The sequence below is a fragment of the Balearica regulorum genome, chromosome 5 (assembly GCF_011004875.1).
Source record: "Balearica regulorum gibbericeps isolate bBalReg1 chromosome 5, bBalReg1.pri, whole genome shotgun sequence".
NCBI lineage: Eukaryota > Metazoa > Chordata > Aves > Gruiformes > Gruidae > Balearica > Balearica regulorum.
The window spans coordinates 57,170,858-57,189,446 of record NC_046188.1 but is presented as its reverse complement, the minus strand read 5'-3'; the positions used below and the strand labels follow the sequence as shown (position 1 = coordinate 57,189,446).

The following is an 18,589-nucleotide window of genomic DNA, read 5'->3' as shown; positions in this document are numbered from 1 at the left end:
CATAGAATGGCAGGCTTCCCCCTCCAGGTTCTGTTTTGGTAGGTAGGTAAAATCCACAGGTTAATCAGGGTTGACATAAACCTGAGCTGGAAACTTGAGCTGGGTGTTTAGTGTTATTCTTTAATTTGGAAGTAATCTGGAGTCCTGAAGGTTGTCTCTCAGGCCTTGTTGTGCATATCTGGCTTTGTTTAACTCATAGAATCACGGAATGGTTTGTGTTGGAAAGGACCTTCAAGATCATCTCGTTCTAACCCCCCCTGCTATGGGCAGGGACACCCTCCACTAGACCAGGTTGATCAAAGCCCCATCCAACCTGGCCTTGAAAAGCTCAACGCAACGTAAGCAGTGATCATCGTAGTCTATCAATGAATGCTGAAATCCATGACTCGCTCTAAGCGATGCCAAGCAGTGTGCTAATTCTCTGGCAAGAAATTGCCCTGCTGTCATTCCCCAGCACATACTACTGCCTTGCCTGCACACTGGAGTTCCTCCACATCTGTAAATGGAGCTCGTTTGCACTTTTGCTTGCTTCTCTGTAACTGCGCTCCTTGGATTGTACGTTCCTTTTTCTGGGCTTAGAGCTCAATATAGTGCAAGTATAATAAGTGTTATCATACGCAATGCAAACACATGAGAAGTTCAAGTAACATAAAAGTGACAGGTCCCAGTTTTTGCCTTCAGGAGGAGCTCTTTCTTCAGCATTAGGAGAGTTGTGTCTTAATGGCTTCGGTTCTGCAGTTTCTTTGCTAAGCTTCCATGCATGTCTCTGCAGCAGTGTCCTCTGACTGGTGACAAGCACACAGGGTGGGAAACAGCACGCAGGGAAAAACATGCACAGCTACATAGCAGGATGACAGTAAGCATGTAATAGTTACATTGCTTAGTGATAAACCTGTCCATAATAAACCTGTTGTGTGTTTTTCTTACATGGTGGCTACTTGCGCGAATGCTAAAAGGGGCTCTCGTCCTCCAGATCAAGGCAGATAGATAGATATAAATGAAGAAGAAAAAGAGAAAGGAAGATTATTTTCTGAGAAACAAGCATATCTCTGATGGGCACTGTAAAAATAAACCTAGTTCTGCTGGCATCTTTTATGGCATGCTCCTAGTATTAAGCTCTGCTATACTAATAAAGCAGTTGCTTTTAGCAGATCGTAGGCATCTGCAAAATCCAAAGAAGAAAGAATACTGTTGTCAGGAAGCTTAAATTCATCATATAGGTGTCAATAAATCAGAGAGGGCTGAAAACCCTCCTGTCTATGGTAATTCTGATTGCTTCAAGCGCAAACAAGACACAATCCTTGTAGATTACCCTGATCTGAGCCAGCCCTCTGCAGAAGAGCTGGCAGAAAGAATGGAGGGCATGGAAGATGAGGAGCATCTGTGCAATGAAACCCTGCTATCTGATCTCACCATGAGAAGGGGCAGACATGATTTAATGCAGAAAAAGGATGAGGTAACTGGCATCAGTAGAGACAGACCTTCATCATCACAGCCTTCATCATCACACTGAGGAGTGCTGCTGCTGTTATGAGGGTGATGATCCTGCTTGTCATAGTGGAGAACTCTTGATTCCACTCAGAGCTGCAGTAAAGCAGAAGAGCCAACCCAAGAGGACCTTGGAGTCTGTGGAGTCTGAAATTGAAAATGCAGCACTGAAAGAGCGAAAAGCCAGCAATTCAGATGAAACAGGCACATTGAGAAAGCACAACACAAAAGCAGTTGAGTAATAGGGACAACAGTAGATGTTATCTTGATGGTGAAGTAGAGGTCATAAACTGTCATTGTTCCTGATGAAGACTTCTCTGTGTTCATCCTGTTGTACCAATTTCATTCCCATGGTAACAGTCAGATCATCTACCTGAACTGGAAGCCAATGCCCTCTTTCATGCAGTCTTGCCATGGCTTACCATGATGCTGCCAACAGTGCTTTGTCCTTGCTTTTTGGAGACTGGTATCTTGGAGCAGATTATTCCTTCCATTCAGATATTTGTGATTCTTTTTTATTCTGAACAAACAGTCCTTATTTTTCCCCTTTGTCATCCCAGAGTTAACCAAATGTGTTTTCTGACTTTCTGAAAAACATGTGTTTGTGTGCTACTAGTTATGAAAGTTAATCAAATCTGTATATATTTGAGATTACCAGGAAGCTGAAGGAGAAAGTATGCCTTCTTTCTTTTACCTGAATGTTAACTGATCAGCAGAACAGACCATAGTCACGCACGTGACTTGTTTTCAACTACGTCATTGCTGCTGTACGCCCCAGAAACTGTTGTCATTACAATCCACAAAATTCATATGCTACCCCAACCGACAGCCCATTTCCCAGCTTATTTCATGCTGCAAAACCAGTAGCCTAATCTATGCTGTGTTCCAGGAAGAGTATGAGCAAGACTGAAGCATTATGAGTTTTCTTTGTCTTTGCCATAGCCGTGGTGAAACATCTTGGTGAAACTCCCAGGTGAGTGCAGGAATCGGACCATACATTGTGTTAGAAAAGAACACTAAAAATATCCCAGGGGATTTTTTTTTTAAAAAAAGAAGCAGCAAGAAGGTTTGTCCTTAAAAGTAGAGAAGAAATCGAGGGTGAACCTCAGACTGAAAAGAAACCTCACCATCTCCAGGCCCAAGGACCTCCCTCAATGGCCTCTGACAGACTCCTTGCGTGGCACTGGCACAGCAGCCCAAATGACACCAGGATCTCTCCTCCCCTCTCCCTCGGGGCTCCATGCAGAGGAGGTGACACCTCCCCATGCTCTAGGGGCGGGGACGGGGAAGAAGGGCCCACACAACACTTGGCAATCAGCAATTCTTCTATGGCGTGTTGGGAGATCTTGCGCAGGTGGCTGCGCCTTCCTTTCCCGCCGGTGGGATGTCTGGATGCTTCGCCCTCTCGCAGCCACTGTCACGCATGGGGGGCTGCGCCACTTGCAGGGACCCAGGTTGCTGGGGGCGTTACTGAGGACCCCTGACCCTCCTGCAACACTGTTCCTGCCATCTCGTCATGCCACTGGGGCTTTGAGCAACGTGGTCTAGTGAAAACACCTGTCAGCCTCACTTCTGTGCCTGGGACGATCACAGAACATATCTTCTTAGAAGCTATGGTTCATGGAGATGAGTGGCTGGAAAGCTGCCCAGCAGAAAAGGACCTGGGGATGTTGGTTAACAGCTGGCTGAATATGAGCCAGCAGTGTGCCCCTTGTAGATGCTCCATGCCTGGAAACATTCAAGGTCAGGTTGAATGGGGCTCTGAGCAACCTTACCTAGTTGAAGATGTCCCTGCTCATTGCAGGGGGGGTGGACTAAATTACTTTTAAAGGTCCCTTCCAACCCAAACCATTCTGTGATTCTAACTTTTTCCGTAATCTTGCCGAAGAAGGAAGTAACTTCCTGAAGCAGCTGAACTTTCAAAAGGCAAAATAGCTCCTGCCAGAAGGCAGAGCTCATGATATAGCCTACTTGCTAACTTCAGGGGCTATGAACAGTGATATCTCTGTAGAACAGAAACCGTCTTATTAGTTTTACTAGTCCCTATGCTGCTGTCCTTAGTTAAGACTGAGTGGCTGAGATACCAGCTAAAAGCACTGTGTCTGGCCCTCAGGACTTTACACCCTTTCCTCCCACCAATTTATGCATCCATTTTTTCTAAGGAAAGATGTATCTGCTATGTATATCTTGAATTTTCAAAGGAGCACCTTTCTGAGAGGAGTGGGTGACAATCTTGGTCTGACTGAAGGCTATGAGGCTGACTGAAGCTGAAGTCCTGTGTCACTGGAGACCTTGTCACATGAAGATGTGCAACTAGAGCCATGCAAAATCTGCATGTGATGACATCATCATATGCATGTGATTAAATCTTTCCCTGGTCAGTCTATTGTCCACAAATCTTCATCTATACTGAGTAATGCTGCAGTCTGCCACGTCTAGCTGAGATAAAATTCATTTAGTGTCCTTTAATTCCTGACCAGAGTCTCTGATTGACTAATGTTTATGAAATAAAGGAAAGAAATGAAAACTAAAAGAAAAAGAAAAATCATCCCTAACAAATAAGTGAAACAGGACAGCAATGCTGGGGTTGAAGTCTTCTGGTAGCCTGACCATTGCTTTGAAGAACTCTGAAGGCAGAACAAGACCCCTTTGGAAAGTATTTCAGGTGGCTGTGAAGGAGGCAATTTCCCTAGCCTTTGATGACGTAGGGAAGAATATACGTGTTCTAGATTCCTGGAAGTAGGTCTGGGCCTTTCTCCTGCTGCGAAATTTTCAGTTCAGCTATTAATGGAAAGACAGGGATTTTCCAGTTTTGTGATAGCACAAATTGATTTATAAACCTGATCTTCCCATCTCTGACGTTTCCTTTACGTCCACACATGTATGTCTAATAGCCACATATTAGTTTAAAGAGCAGGTAGATAGTTGTTTTACCTTGTTGCTGTTTTTAATATAATTCAATAAGTAGGCATAATGGGACCAACTACGTGGGAGATATAGTCATTCCTGCGGACTCTGCCATGTTTGATGAACAGCAGTCTGCATGCTGAGAAGACAGCTTGAGCAGGGCTGTTGTAGTAAAGTGAAATGCTGCCTCTGTCTCCATCTTCTTTTGCAAGTACTTCTATTTCCTGTCCTTGGTGAACTTCTTGAAGACAGCAGTTTACCTTACCAAATGAATTGCTGATTCTCCTTAGCTACCAACAGCCACTTGTGAGTTTTTCAGCAATGCAGGAATGGCCAGACTTCAGGACATTGGGCTTGTCTGTGGCCTCCAGACCTGCGCTACAGATCTTTTTTGCTGCATGGCACCAGTGATTTAGCTGGCTGTGAAAAAACTGTGGGTCAGATTAAGATTCAGTCTACTTGCTGTTTGCTTCAGTCCATTTCCCTGGTTTATCATATAGTCTCTTTCTTTCTCTCTTCCTGCTGTATCATCTTTACTGTAGAGGAGCCTGTACTGCCAGACAACTGCTTACACGTTCTTCTTTTTTGCCCATCTCTGTGATATGACAACTGATGTTGGGAGATTCACATAAGTGTCTGCAGGAAAATTTTTGTCAGAATATAGCAGAATTTCAGGAAAGTATTTTTGATTTCTGCTAGAAAAAGGCTGAGATCCTTTCAAAGATCAATGGCTATAGAAATTTCTGTACTTATCAATGCCACCGTCTACCAGACAAGAGTGTAGAGAGGAGCGAGAGGAAAGACCAGAAGTTGTAAAGATAGGCTTCATAAACACCGAGACACTGCTTCCCCTGTCTTCTGCAACTTGACACAATTGTGGTTATGTAAATTCTGTCAAACGAATAGTATGACAAATGGTTCCAGAATGGAAGGATAGCATGAAATCTTCTTATAACAGTCTTTTGCCTGTAAGAATCTTTCACATTTAGTGTAAGCTCTCAAAATCTTCCATTAGGTAAGACTGAAATTAAACCTTGATTTTATTTATTTGTTTGTTTGTTTATTTATTTATTTATTTGAGTCCTCAGAAAAGGAAATAAAGCAAAATCCAAGAGCACGGATGCTGTGAAGTAGACAGACTAAGGGTGACTGCATTGTCTAGCCAGAATTTTTGAAAGTGATTCATCACATTAAACTTCAGTGGTTTTGGATTCCAGATTAAGTCACCAGAATGAAATTTGGTATCTAGATACCCACCGACCATCAAATGGAAATTACATGCATTCCATAAAACTAATACTTATTTGCCATTAAATTCAAAGGTAGGCTGATAATGTATTTTCAGTGTTACTGCCATACTTCTGATACGCACACAGTTTAACACTCACTAAGTGAGCGTTGTTACAGTCACCTATGGGTTCGTTTAACCCTTGTGGTAGGTAAGCACTTCAGATGGAGACATGTGGTTATTGTCCCTTCAGAGGTTAGAAAAGATAAGTTAAAATAGGGTGCTAAGTTCATTATCAGTCAACGTGGAGGAACAGATCCACTCATGGGGCTAAAAGGTTTATTCAAGTACAAAATCAGGAAAGAATCCGAGCACTTCTGCATTTGAGCCTTTTAACTGTAGTGATCTAGGTGGAGTTAAATCCTCCTTCTATTTCTGTCTCTAAAAGGATTATCATGTGGCATTTTAAGGACATAAAAATGAGTGATAACTCTCTGAATATGGTTTGAAAACTTCACGAGAGTGAAGTGCAAGTTGAAAATTGGTTTTGCCAATTTGTTGTGCAGCATAATCCACACATTGCGTTATGCAATAGTGGCACCCAGTGGAGGCTGGAATTACAGCAAAATTTCTGTTGCTGCTGGGCAAGGCTTGCCCAAATCTACCCCGAGTTTAGGACTGCAAGCGCTAATTTGAGAAGGTAGGTTTATGGGAACCAAAGCTATGCACAACTTAAATGTTCTCCTAAATCAAGAATTCTTAACTGGTTTTAACTTGAAAAGTTCAGACTATCTGAGCATTTATCTATCTATTCACAACAAACTCTGGATAGTATGAAGGCCTTTTTCCTACAGGATAGACCTTCTGCGTTAGCTGCATTAGTTCAAAAAACCTTAAGCAACATCTAATGCAAGAGTATCCTGGGGAGTGGAGGAAAAATGCCCTCTGTTCTTACTGTCCTGAAAGTACTGCTTGAACAGTATCAGCCTCAAAAGCTTGGAGAGAAAGTGGAGTAGCATGTGTGTTGGGGATAAGAGGGAACAGAAGAAAAGCATGGCTCCTGATTCAGTACAGTCTGGGCTTAGATGCAGTAGTCTGAATGGGCTGTAAGGTGTGTGAGAGAGGAGTGAGAACAGTTTGTTTATGTGCTTTGGAATTGTTTTCATAGGTGCAAAAGTCATTAGGCAGAAGAGGCTGCTTATTAAGTGCATGCTCTGCCACTGTTGCAGTACTGTATTTTGCAAGTTGATCCCATTAAGTCACCAGGACCTTCTGTTGATTAGGTTACTATTCAATGTAAGATATACTCTCATAATTTCTGGAGAAATGACTACTTATTTTAATGGTAATAGGTAGCATCATTACAATGGCATTTATCCAAGCATTATGTGGCGGTAGGTAAGTAGATTTTTATCTTCGTTTTATAGCACAGGGTGTGAGAGCAAAATTAAATCACTCAAGAGTAAGAAGCTGCCTCAAATGTGTGATGTGAACTTCATGGCTGATCCAAACATGGTGTTCTACTACTGTCCAGGTTGAGGAAGGAATTATAATGAAAGAGAAGGCAAATCAGAGCTATTAGTATGAACAAGTCAAAATGAAGGACTTGCCACAAAATGTATGAAGAAGGTAAGGGACCTATATCCAATTAATCAGATTAAGACTTTTATCACAAAAAAGGAAAGGTAATTGAGATATACTCATGTAATTACAACTGATTTTGCTCACAGAAAAAAAAAGAAAAAACAACCCACAAAGTACAGCAATTGCTGAAAGTGGTAATGGAAAAGGAAGTAATTTTAAGTAGAGATGACAGTGGCTTTTTCTCTTTCTTTTTCCTCCTTAGTTTTTAAAGAAAGCTATGAGGACTGACTTCTAATCCTAAAAAGAAGCCAGTTGGGGTAAGCCTATACCAATAAATGGTATTTCAGAGTTGCAGGAAAGAGAAAATAACATAGAGAGCAAGAGAGATAGGAAAAGATATAACAATCAAAGACCTTTCAGTAACATGGATTAGGATTTACAATTGAATTAAGAAAGATTGGTTGTTCAAGTTCATTAAAAGATGACTGATTAAACTTTTTTCCTCTTTTTTTTTTTTTTTTTTTTTTAAGCAGAATGGTTTGTGGCCAGCTGTTCTGAATAGAAACATGATTGCACTTTCCCTTAAAATTCTTCAGACTTTGGAGTAGGCACTGTCTTGCATTTACCTTAGCTATTGATCTTGGTTTGTAATGACTTCTGTATTTTACATCTGGTTAATGGTGCTCTTCAGTAAAACAACCAAGGATTTAACCCATAGGCATCAATAAAAGCCCAGCCAATATCTCTGTTGCAGCTGGGTAACTAGTCCATAATGGCTAGGAATGGAGATGACAGAGACACCCAGCAGGCTTTGTGCATAAGGAGTGGGAAGCCTTAGCTTCCTGCCATGGTAAGGACCATCTAGAAGGTAGTTTGTATCTAATTTGCTATAAAGGTACTTTTGCTCAGTGATTTGACTAATGAATGTCCAGAGTTCACAGTGAATGGATTTTTGGACCTGAGAAGATCTGAGAGGAAATCAACAGTTAATTAGAAGCAAATGCATTGTTTCTAAAATTCTCTGGATGCATGATAAAAGACGCTTTACAAAGCAGTTTAAAAAGTGTTTTAGAAAAAGACTTTAAAAAAACCCTCTATGTTGCTCTGCTGGTCTGAGTAGTGTTATAAACATACATGTTGTCTTTCGGGTCTCAATGTTAAATGTAAAAGTTGTACTCTCCAAAGTTGTCAACCAGTCATTATAACTTCCAAGAATGACATAATAGTGCCAGGAAAGAAAAGCAAAGTGGAAACTCATGTAAAATGTGTATATATTCAAGGGCAGTATCATGTACATATGAATGGTAACCTACCTGTTTTGGGACTGTGAAGACAAATCTGGTAAATTTACTGATGTTTAATAGACCTCACAAATGACATTTATTCTGTTTGTTAGTGCTGTTGGAGAGTGCCCTACAAGCAAGTCTCAGGAGAGAATCTAGTAAGCCACTATTTCATTCTAGGGTCTAGCAAGGCATTGTCTTTCAAAACAGCATTTTCTTTCTCCCTGACTTCTTGATCATTAACAGAATTTGAACTCTTTCTGGAAGTTTGGTATACTTTGATCTAAAGTTATGTTCTTTGGCCACAAGGGTTTGGCAATTCTGATTTCAGAGTGACATGTTTATACCCCTGTTTCTAGCTGTCATGCTTTTCTAGTATCTCTTCTAGTTGTCCCATGACATTATCTCTGCTTCCCTCTGAAACTGAAGACATTAAGTTCTAGTAACTGGGAGCAACTCCTGAAGCCCTGTACTGTTCTGTGGAGAGCTGCAGTGGCTTTTCAGAACAGTATTTGGGACTTTCCTCAACAGCAAGCTGATTTTCCCAGATCTATGCAGCTTCTTAGCTAAAACATGTCAAGGTGAGGTTTTATCTTTGCCGTAACATAATGCTTACACATTTATCCATCTAAAATAACCAGAGAAGATCCTGGGCTATTGAAGCTGGAATCTGCTCACTAGGTAAATTCAAAATTCAGTGAGTTCTGACATGGCTTTCTGTTTTGAGATCAGTTTATGAAAATAAGCCTGACTTCCAAATATGATTTTGAATGCAGATTGGAACTGCCCCTGTATGAAGATATCTTTGCTTGCTGAAAAAAATAATCTCTATTGAAAATGTAACCAAATATGTGGCTTTGTTCCTCCTTCAAGGCAGCATTCAAACACTGGCTTAACTTTAAATATATATGTTTGTTATCCTCAATAAAGATGCTTATTTATGTTGAGACCTGGTAAGGCAGCAAACAATATTGAGTAGAAGAAAAATAAAAATTCATCTTGTAAAAATATTCCATTTTGTCAACCTCTTAGTATTGTCCTTATTTCTTCTAATATAGACTCAATATAGCAACTATATTTGACCAAAGAGCAGTACTGTGAGGTGTTAATGGAGAGAAAAGACTCTGAGATCATTTTACCTCATGGCTTATAGTAGACCTCTGACTGCTCATAAAGATTCCATACAAACAGCTGATCTTAAACTTGAATTTCTTACGCTTAAAGAAATTATTTTATTGCCACTGCAGTCATAGAAATAAATCAGTGTTTGTAGGAGAACCAAGGAGATTTTCCTAACTGTCAGGAGAGGAATCTTGGGACCAAATAGCTTGAGTCTGCTGCAGCCAGTAAAGTTCCATCAATTTTCACCAGATGAAAACTGCTACTTTTTTACTTTTTTGAAATTCTTGTTTGAATAAGGGTAGCAATTTCCTCTGTTGTTATTACAACACGAATGGGCTGTTATTGAGTTGCTTACTAAAAGTTTTATAGCTAAAGTGCTGTGAGTGTTTTCATTATAAACGGCTATCATAAAGCTCTATACCTGGCTTGTAAAAATTCTCTGCCAATAAAAATCTGACACATACATGGTCGGTTCTGGAGCTAATTTATTTAAATTAATTTATTAAAATAATTGAACAGCCATTGTGAAGTAATGAAGGTAGCAAACAGTTATATTAACGCTTGGTGTCTCATAGTGCTTTTCTTAAAAGCTAGAAAAAGTTTTAGAAAGAACGAAGCACTGAGTCAGTTTTATCAATTATGTGAATTTAGACATAAAAACATTTTTATGAACAAGTTGCTGTATATATTTAATACATTCTATTAGACAAATGTCCTGCTGTTATGGTATGTTTAATTAGTGTACATGTGATTAAAATATTGTAGAGGCCTTGCATTTCAGAGACTCTGGATATTTTTTAGGCTAAACCGACTGACACCATTGAAATGAGAAATATTTGCAGGAAAATTGTTTGCATAAGGATCTGTTTCTGAATGCATTTGCAGAATATCATATTTAAAAGAACAGCAAAAAAGCGAAATCCTGTGAAATCTCCATTGCTTATTCAGTCTCTCTACCTTTCTACTGTAACTCTCTGCTTTCTGCTGTGGTGTTTTCATTATGAAACTTTAAGCATGGGATAGGGTTATGTTTGATTCTAACTTCATGGTGTAATGACCTGTTCAAGAATTTTAATTTGATGAGAGGAAAAGTTGTACGTGAAATTACAGTAATAATTTATAATAATAAGCCCTTTTATTAACTTTTTAGCGTAATCACATTAAGGTTTGAAAGTATTGACCTAAACACATCTAGAATTCTAGAAGGAAGATCATCAGATACTTCTCCTGAGAGAAGACAGACACTATGAAGAGTTAGATTAGCTGATAATGACAGATTCTCTGGCTGTGACCTCCATACTGCTCTTTTTGGATAGAGGCACCTGCTCATTATTGTAATAGATGAAGAAAGTCATCTAAAAATGTGGCATGCATGGGATTTTTTTTTCTCATGAAGAGGTACACTAACAGACCCTTCTTGAAAATAAAATCCATGGTGTCACACCAAAAACTAAATGGTACAAAGTAATCAAACATGTTGAAAGAGTGTTCTTGTTTCTAAATGCTAGACACCAGGTGTTTGAGAATATGCCCTCATCCAATGAAGTGTCTGTGACATTATTTATTTAAAACTAGATGATCGGAGCATGTTTTTCTCAGTGAGCACATCTCATTTGCTGGAGTGCCCTGCTATGCATAACCCTGGAGCCCCTGTTTGTTTATAGGAATAGTTGAGGTGGTGTGTTTTTTTCTCAGACTATGATCCCCCAGGGTAAATAAAAATGAGGGCTATGTGAAAACTACTAATGTATGGTCTTTCCCTAATTCAGACTTCAGGTCCCAGTATCTTGTTCAGCATTCTTATATAACACATGACAGTTCCTCTCATCTTGTTGCCAAATCCTTTTTGTGTCTGTGTGGCTTCATTTTAATGAAATTCAGACCCCAAAGTATAATATATAAAGCCTTATCCATTATTTAAAAGAATCAAGCATATACTTTCTGGAATTTGTAATGCAGATATCAAGTAAATCCTACAAACAGGAATAGATTCCTGCAACTTAAAAACAAGCCAGTATATCCAGACCTCCCAAATGTAGGGCAATAGAATCTTTGGCTTCTGTCATGTGTCACGTAACTTGAAGAATTTAATCTTTAACTTTATCATATATGAAGACAAATAGTTCTCCCCTATTCTTATGAGCTCCTGAGGTTACAGATAACACAGTCATTATTGTGATTGTCTTTTAGCTGTGACAGACGTTCTCTTTAGGAGAAAGAGAACACAACAAATGCTGAGTACAAAGGCCATTATGAATGTCTTTTTTTTCCAAGCCACTGTACTCAATTGTGCTCAGTAGTTTTTCTTCTGTTTTATCATGCATCCCAATTCTATCAACACCAGCAGTGGCTGAGTAGAAGGATCTGTACTACAGATGACTTCTGCATAACTGCAAGTGAATTCCTTTGCAATCTCTTCTCCTCCTGCCTTTTGTAGCCACTGAGCAACTTATCCTGTAGAATTGGAGGCATGTGAGGAGTAGATCAGGAAAGTTGCATGTATCCTTGGGTGGTTCACCTATGATTGTAGAGGGTAGTTTGAAGCAATGTAAGCTGTGATTTATGGGAGTGGGAATATGTGAGTTGCTAGGCTAATAGCAGTGCAGTTCCTGGCTTCTTTTATGAGCTACAGAAATAATACTTCGAAAGACTGTCTTACCTTCATATCAGTCTTCAAAATTGAGAGAGTTCAAAGCCAGCTATTCCCTTATCCTTGAAGTGAAGACAAGAAAAAAGTCTGGATGTTGATCTTACTGATTTTGCCCATTCTTTCTGTAAAATGACTTATTCTCTATTACCTCTTTGACAAACAGCTGTATTTTTTGTCTGCAACAAGCTTAGAGCATCTTTGAGTGCCAAAGAACATGCACTGTGAGGTGACTGCTTGACTGCTTTCCCTAGGTTTCATAGGGATAAAAGATTTATATACTATTTATCCTTTCACTCCTAGTCAGCCCAGAATAAGAAACTTGTTATCTCACCTTGATCTGCAGTTTGTTTCTTCCTGCAGCATGGCTGCAAGGTTGCTACTTAGGTATTTGATGCATCCTTCAAGCCAATACAACCAATCGCCTCCTTTTTTTTTTTTTTTTTTTTTTTTTTTTTTTTTGAGAGAGAAGGTTGATGCCCCTTGATGGCTAAGCACAAGAAAGAACAAATACCTCTTCATTAGTTTGACCACATTTGGAAGGAGGGAAGTTTAAAAGTTGAAGTTGCCATGAACCAAAGCACCCACTCACAGCCAATTTAGATAGAAAGCTAAGGTTATTGCCAGCAGTTTTAAAGCTACTGAGATGGAAACCATTCAACGTTTACTCAGCCCCACACAATTCTGTAGATTATACAAATGGCTTATAAATTAGATCCCATGGCCACTGTTGTACAGCAGTAGTTATAAAGATTATTGCAGTTTTGTTCACTGGTCACTGCTGCTGCCATGGAATTGCTGCAGTAGCTTTGATTACTTGGAATAGTATTTGTGGAAATTTTAATGGTATCACTCTATTAATATATCATCTCACTTCTTTAAAAATAGCTGACCAGATCTTAATCTGGTATAAACCAGCACAGTTCTCAGTTAGTGGAGCTAAGGCAGTTTTTATGTGCAGGGCAACTGTTCAAATATGAAAGATCATTGTGTGCAAGGTAGAATATTTTTGTCCTTTCCCCTTCCTATCTTTCAACCTGGAAATTAAACAAGACTTGTAGGACTTCTACAGGTGCAGAATAAGTTACAGAAGTTGACACAGAATGTACCTCAGCCTTGATGCATGTTATTTCATGTTATTGCATGAATATATATATATGTTATTCATGCATGTTATTGCATGAATAACAAGTGATCAAAATAACAGTATATGGACTCTACTGGATGACATTTTCAATGGACTTACAGAATAGTGAAGTGACTTCATGGTTCATACGATGGTCTGGGGATTGAAGTAGATTGTGTTCAAAGAATGCTGAGCAAGGGATTCAAACATTTTCTGAATATCGTAATTTTTCCTTCCTTCTCTGTCTCCTCTCCTTCATCCCATAAGTTTTAATGTGTTTTATCCACTATGCAGTTTCTATTTAGTCTGCTAAGGTTCATGTCTTCAACTATATAGTTAACCTTTCATAGCTTCAAGTTGGAGGTGCTAATACACAGCATGTGTGAAAGGATAAAACAAACACAACTCTGATCTGTCAGTTCTTGACTGTTGCAGCCTCTGCTTTTGAAATTTTCCTCTGCCCTCCTGGGAAGGTTGAGACAATGTTTAAGAGCCGATCTCCTTTGTGATTTTGTTTCCACATTTGCTGTCTTATATCCGGATCTCAACATCTCCCTTCCATTCTTACTTTAAAACTGCTTTGGAACCTGCTGGTGCTACTTACCAGAAGCACCCAGTTGTAGGCTGATAGAGTTATCCATGGCTTTGACAGTGGGAAATCAGCCGATAGCCTTCCAATCTCAGGAAGATGACTTGGAGATCAATTTAGAGAATGAAAAAAAACCCCACCCTTGAAAGTTTACCAATAGGTAGAGATCATTTGAGTGTTAAGAGTGGGCAAATAGGAATGTTAGAGAAAGTCATAGTATGAGAAAAAGCCTTCAGCAGTATTTTATACAAATGAAGACAGACATTATTAAAAAGAAGGCAATGGGTCTTGGTTCCCAGAGTGGCATGGAAAGCCTACCTTTAACCCCCTTGTGGAAAACAGAGAGTTAAGGCTGTTGTTGTATGTGTAATATTTCATATCGTGAAGTCACTAATGCAATTCATCTCAAGTTCTGTATTGATATCTTTAACAGATGCCTAGGTTTATTTAATATTTTTAGGAGGAAGAACAGGTATAGTGAAGAAAGGACTGCTCCAGAACTCATTCATTCCTGTTGCAGAGAAAAGAAATTCTTTCCTTTCACCAGACTTGATCTATGCAGTAAAGCAGTCACGTATTTATTTTGTCACTTGCACTGAGTTTCTGTAACAGGGCTATGCTCATAAGGATGTAAGTTTCTGGCATTTTTCCAGTTATCAATATTGAAATATTAGTGATCAAGCATTTACTGAACACCATTCCTCAAATGCAGGGTCTCCACAGCATCTTGTTGCATTCATGGAATTCATTTGTTTGCATTATCTGGCTAACTGGTTCTTTTGTATTGCCAAGGTGATGAACAGATTTGACATTTAGCTGATTACTTCACCAAAATTAAACAGAAAAGAGGGCAGCCATCCAAAGTTCCTTTCAGTGTGAAAGCTAATTATAAAAATGCTTTGAGCAGCAATTTCTTTTTGGATGTTAAAGTGCTTTTATTAGATTGTTCCCCTGTCATTTCAAAATTTATTGCTAGACACTTATAAATGGGGTTGCCTGCTGGAGTAGAATTATTTTATTTTATTTTCTCTATTTAAGATGGGAGACAAAAGTGTATAGAGCAAATTTTAGGCTGAATTTGTTAGTATTTTACATGATTCTGAATAGAAAGTAAGAAAACTAACTAGTGCTGGCTTTCATTGATCCAAAACATGAATTTTATCTTTATGCTGAATAAAAAAATATATACACTTCTATTTACAATCCAGCAACTCCCAATTTCCAAAAACAATTACTTAGCAAATAAAAAAAATCAAATATGTAATTTAAAAGTTGAGTACAGCCCTTGTATTGTTAGAAGGTTGTATTTTATAGTGTAGATATAAACAATCAGTGGTGATGGAAAAATCTAACCATGTGCTTGTATTTGTCTTTCATAAGACATTACTTGCTCTGAAATAGCATAAGATTACTCTAAAGTAATTTTGTTAAGATAATTGAATAAGAGTTGGCCAACTGAATTTTAACCAGTAAATTTAGAACTGACGAGTGCTGTATCCTGTTACCAGAGCTTAGGAGAAGTTTCTTGTGAAGTATGTTTTGAATGCCTTGGAATATATTTAACTTTTTATACTGACTGTTGTTATTAGCATCCTTCGGACCCCAGACAAGGTGTGATCTGGGGAGGTTTCAAGGTGGCAAAGTTGGGGGTTTTTGCATGTGATATTGTCTAGCACGCTTTGGCTACTAAATCATCTTGTGAGGACATATATTAATTCTTGACACTGAGATCTATTAATATACCTTGAAGCCAAGTGAATTATGTGAATTTGCTGTTTCGAGCTGTAGAATTCTGCCATAACTAGGAGGAAATATTTTGCTGTAGGTAGATTAATGTTGAAAGCTTGTCAAGAAAAAGTTTAATGTTGAAAATTTATTCTTCCTCTTCTTGATAGTTCTTAAGCTTCTGTACTAAATCCCATTTGCAATCTGAGGAAAATAGAGATATAATTTCTTTTGTATTTATCTATGTTATTAGAGTTCCAATGATATAGTCCATTGCCTATTAAAAAGCACATCCCAATGAATGATCTTCCAGAGGGTAATTTTTGCTCCCATCAATCTGAGAGCTTTTCTTGTAAAATACAGTAATTGTCAGTGCTTATCAAATAATTTAATTCATGCCCATTTCAGGATAAGTAATTAAGATAACTCAACATTCTGTATTAATAAATAACAAAAATGTGAATAAGAGATTTGCTAAATACCGTTTGTGGAGATAATGGATAGGACTTCATGTTCTGAGGAAGCTTTGAATAGACAGAGAATGCAGTCTGAACAACAGACCTAAGAGTCTTGGTGAGTGTACAACACAAATGTTGGTTTGTTTTTGTTTAACTGTTAAAGTATATTTCAGTGCTAAGCCTTCATAAATCCTCTTTATATCTATAAAGTGCCCAAGCAACATATAAGGCAATTGACCCCACACTTTTTCAGAATTTCAAATAAATAAATAAACAAGTCCAGTTTTTTAAAACATTTACTCAGTGAAATTTCTAAAAGGTCTAACAGCGCTGGTGGATAAGGGAAGTGCAACTGATGTCATGTACCTGGACTTGTGCAAAGTATTTTACACTGTCTCACATGACATCTTTGCCTATAAATTGGAGAGATACAGGCTTGATGGATGGACCACTCGGTGGATAAGGAATTGGCTGGATGGTTGCACTCAAAGAGTTGCGGTCAATGGCTTGATGTCCAAGTGGAGACCAGTGACAAGTGGCATTTCTCAGGGGTCAGTACTGGGACTGGCACTGTTTAACATCTTTGTCAGTGACATGGACAATGGGATCAAGTGCACCTTCAGCAAGTTTGCTAATGACACCAAGCTGTGTGGTGCAGTCAACACGCTGGAGGGAAGGGATGCCATCCAGAGGAACCTTGACAGGCTTGAGAGGTGAGCCCATACAAACCGCATGAAGTTCAACAAGGTCAAGTGCAAGGTCCTGCACATGGGTTGCTGCACAACTATATGCTGGGTGTAGAATGGATTGAGAGCAGCCCTGAGCAGAAGGACTTGGGGGTGTGTTTGTAGATCAAAACCTCAATGTGATTTGGCAATGCGCGCTTGCAGCCCAGAAAGCCAACTGTATGCTGGGCTGCATCAAAAGAAGTGTGACCAGCAGGTCGAGGGAGGTGATTCTCTCTCTCTACTCTGTTCTTGTGAGACCCCACCTAGAGTACTGCATTCAGCTCTGGGGCCCTCAACATAAGGAGGACATGGACCTGTTGGAGAGAGTCCAGAGGAGGGCTATAAAGATGATCGAGGGATGGAGCACCTCTCCTATGAAGATAGTCTGACGGAGTTGGGATTTTTCAGCCTGGAGAAGAGAAGGCTCCGGGGAGATCTAATTGTGACCTTCCAGTACCTAAAGAGGGCCTACAGAAAAGCTGGAGAGGGACTGTTTATAAGGGCATGTAGTGATAGGAGGAGGGGTAATGGTTTTAAACTGTAAGACGGTAGATTTTGATTAGCTATTAGGAGGAAATTCTTCCCTGTGAGAGTGGTGAGGCCCTGGAACAGGTTGCCCAGAGCTGTGGATGCCCCCTCCCTGGAAGTGTTCAAGGCTGGGCTGGATGGAGCTTTGGGCAACATGGTCTAGTGGAGGGTGTCCCTGCCTCCAGCAGGGGGGGTTGGAACTAGATGATCTTTGAGGTCCCTTCCAACCCAAACCATTCTATGATTCTATGATTCTATAATTCTATGATTTGTAAACTGTCCTTATTGTTTCATTACTTCCATTTATATAAAGATTTTAGTTAGTGAATTTATGTGGATTTGAAATAAACATGTCCATAATTAATTACATAAATCTTCATGCTCTATTCCCTCTAAGCACATCTACCTATCTGCTTGACAATCTGATGAATTAATCAGGGGTATGTTAACCAGGGGGAGAGACATAGGGATGTTAATTTGAAAGTTCACAGATTATGTGCTTGTCTACAGAGAACCTTCCTTTGCTGGGTTTGGTGGTTAATAGATGATATGTTTCTGCAGTTTAAGCTATCCCATTGGCTATGATCTGTTGAATCTTTCATTGTGTCAGTGAGTCTCCTATAATCCATAGCAACATGTGCGTATATGATGTATCTGCCCAAACTGTGTAAGGAATGAGCTTAGAACACTTCAGACACTCTAAAAGCATAAATCTATGTACATTTTACTATTTTTTCTGTTTCTATTCCAAGTAAGCAAGGGAAATACGGACCTAGCTTTAATGTGAGAGCTTGTGCAAGCTCATCAGGTGCAGTTTGGCCAGGGGCTCTCCTTAGTAGTATTTTTTGATCCTGCATTTGCTTTGTGACAAATTCAGAAAACAGTGGCAAAAAAATATGTCTGTGAAGAACTTACTGCACACTTAGGCTCAAGTCTCGCAGTGGGACACACTCAGACAAGAGCTTAAATGAGGCTGTGGCATAGTAGCAGTTAGCATTTGCTTATCAGGGCTTATTTTTGGATTAATGTTTAACTTGAGACGTCTGTCAGAAAAGACTTGTTTGTTTGAACAAAATCAATTCAGCAGAAACATTAAGGGAGAAGGAAAGGCAAGACTTTTTGCTGGTCAACAAACTTTTATGCTGAACTCATTTGTATTTGCTAAATTGAAACTTC

The 18,589-nt window shown here is 39.2% G+C and overlaps 1 protein-coding gene across 3 annotated transcripts in view; it reads left to right on the top strand.

Moving 5' to 3' along the window:
- The window catches only part of INSC (INSC spindle orientation adaptor protein), a 147,518-nt gene that overhangs the window by 105,640 nt on the left and 23,289 nt on the right, over positions 1-18,589 (top strand). The gene's annotated exons all lie outside the window — the stretch shown is intronic.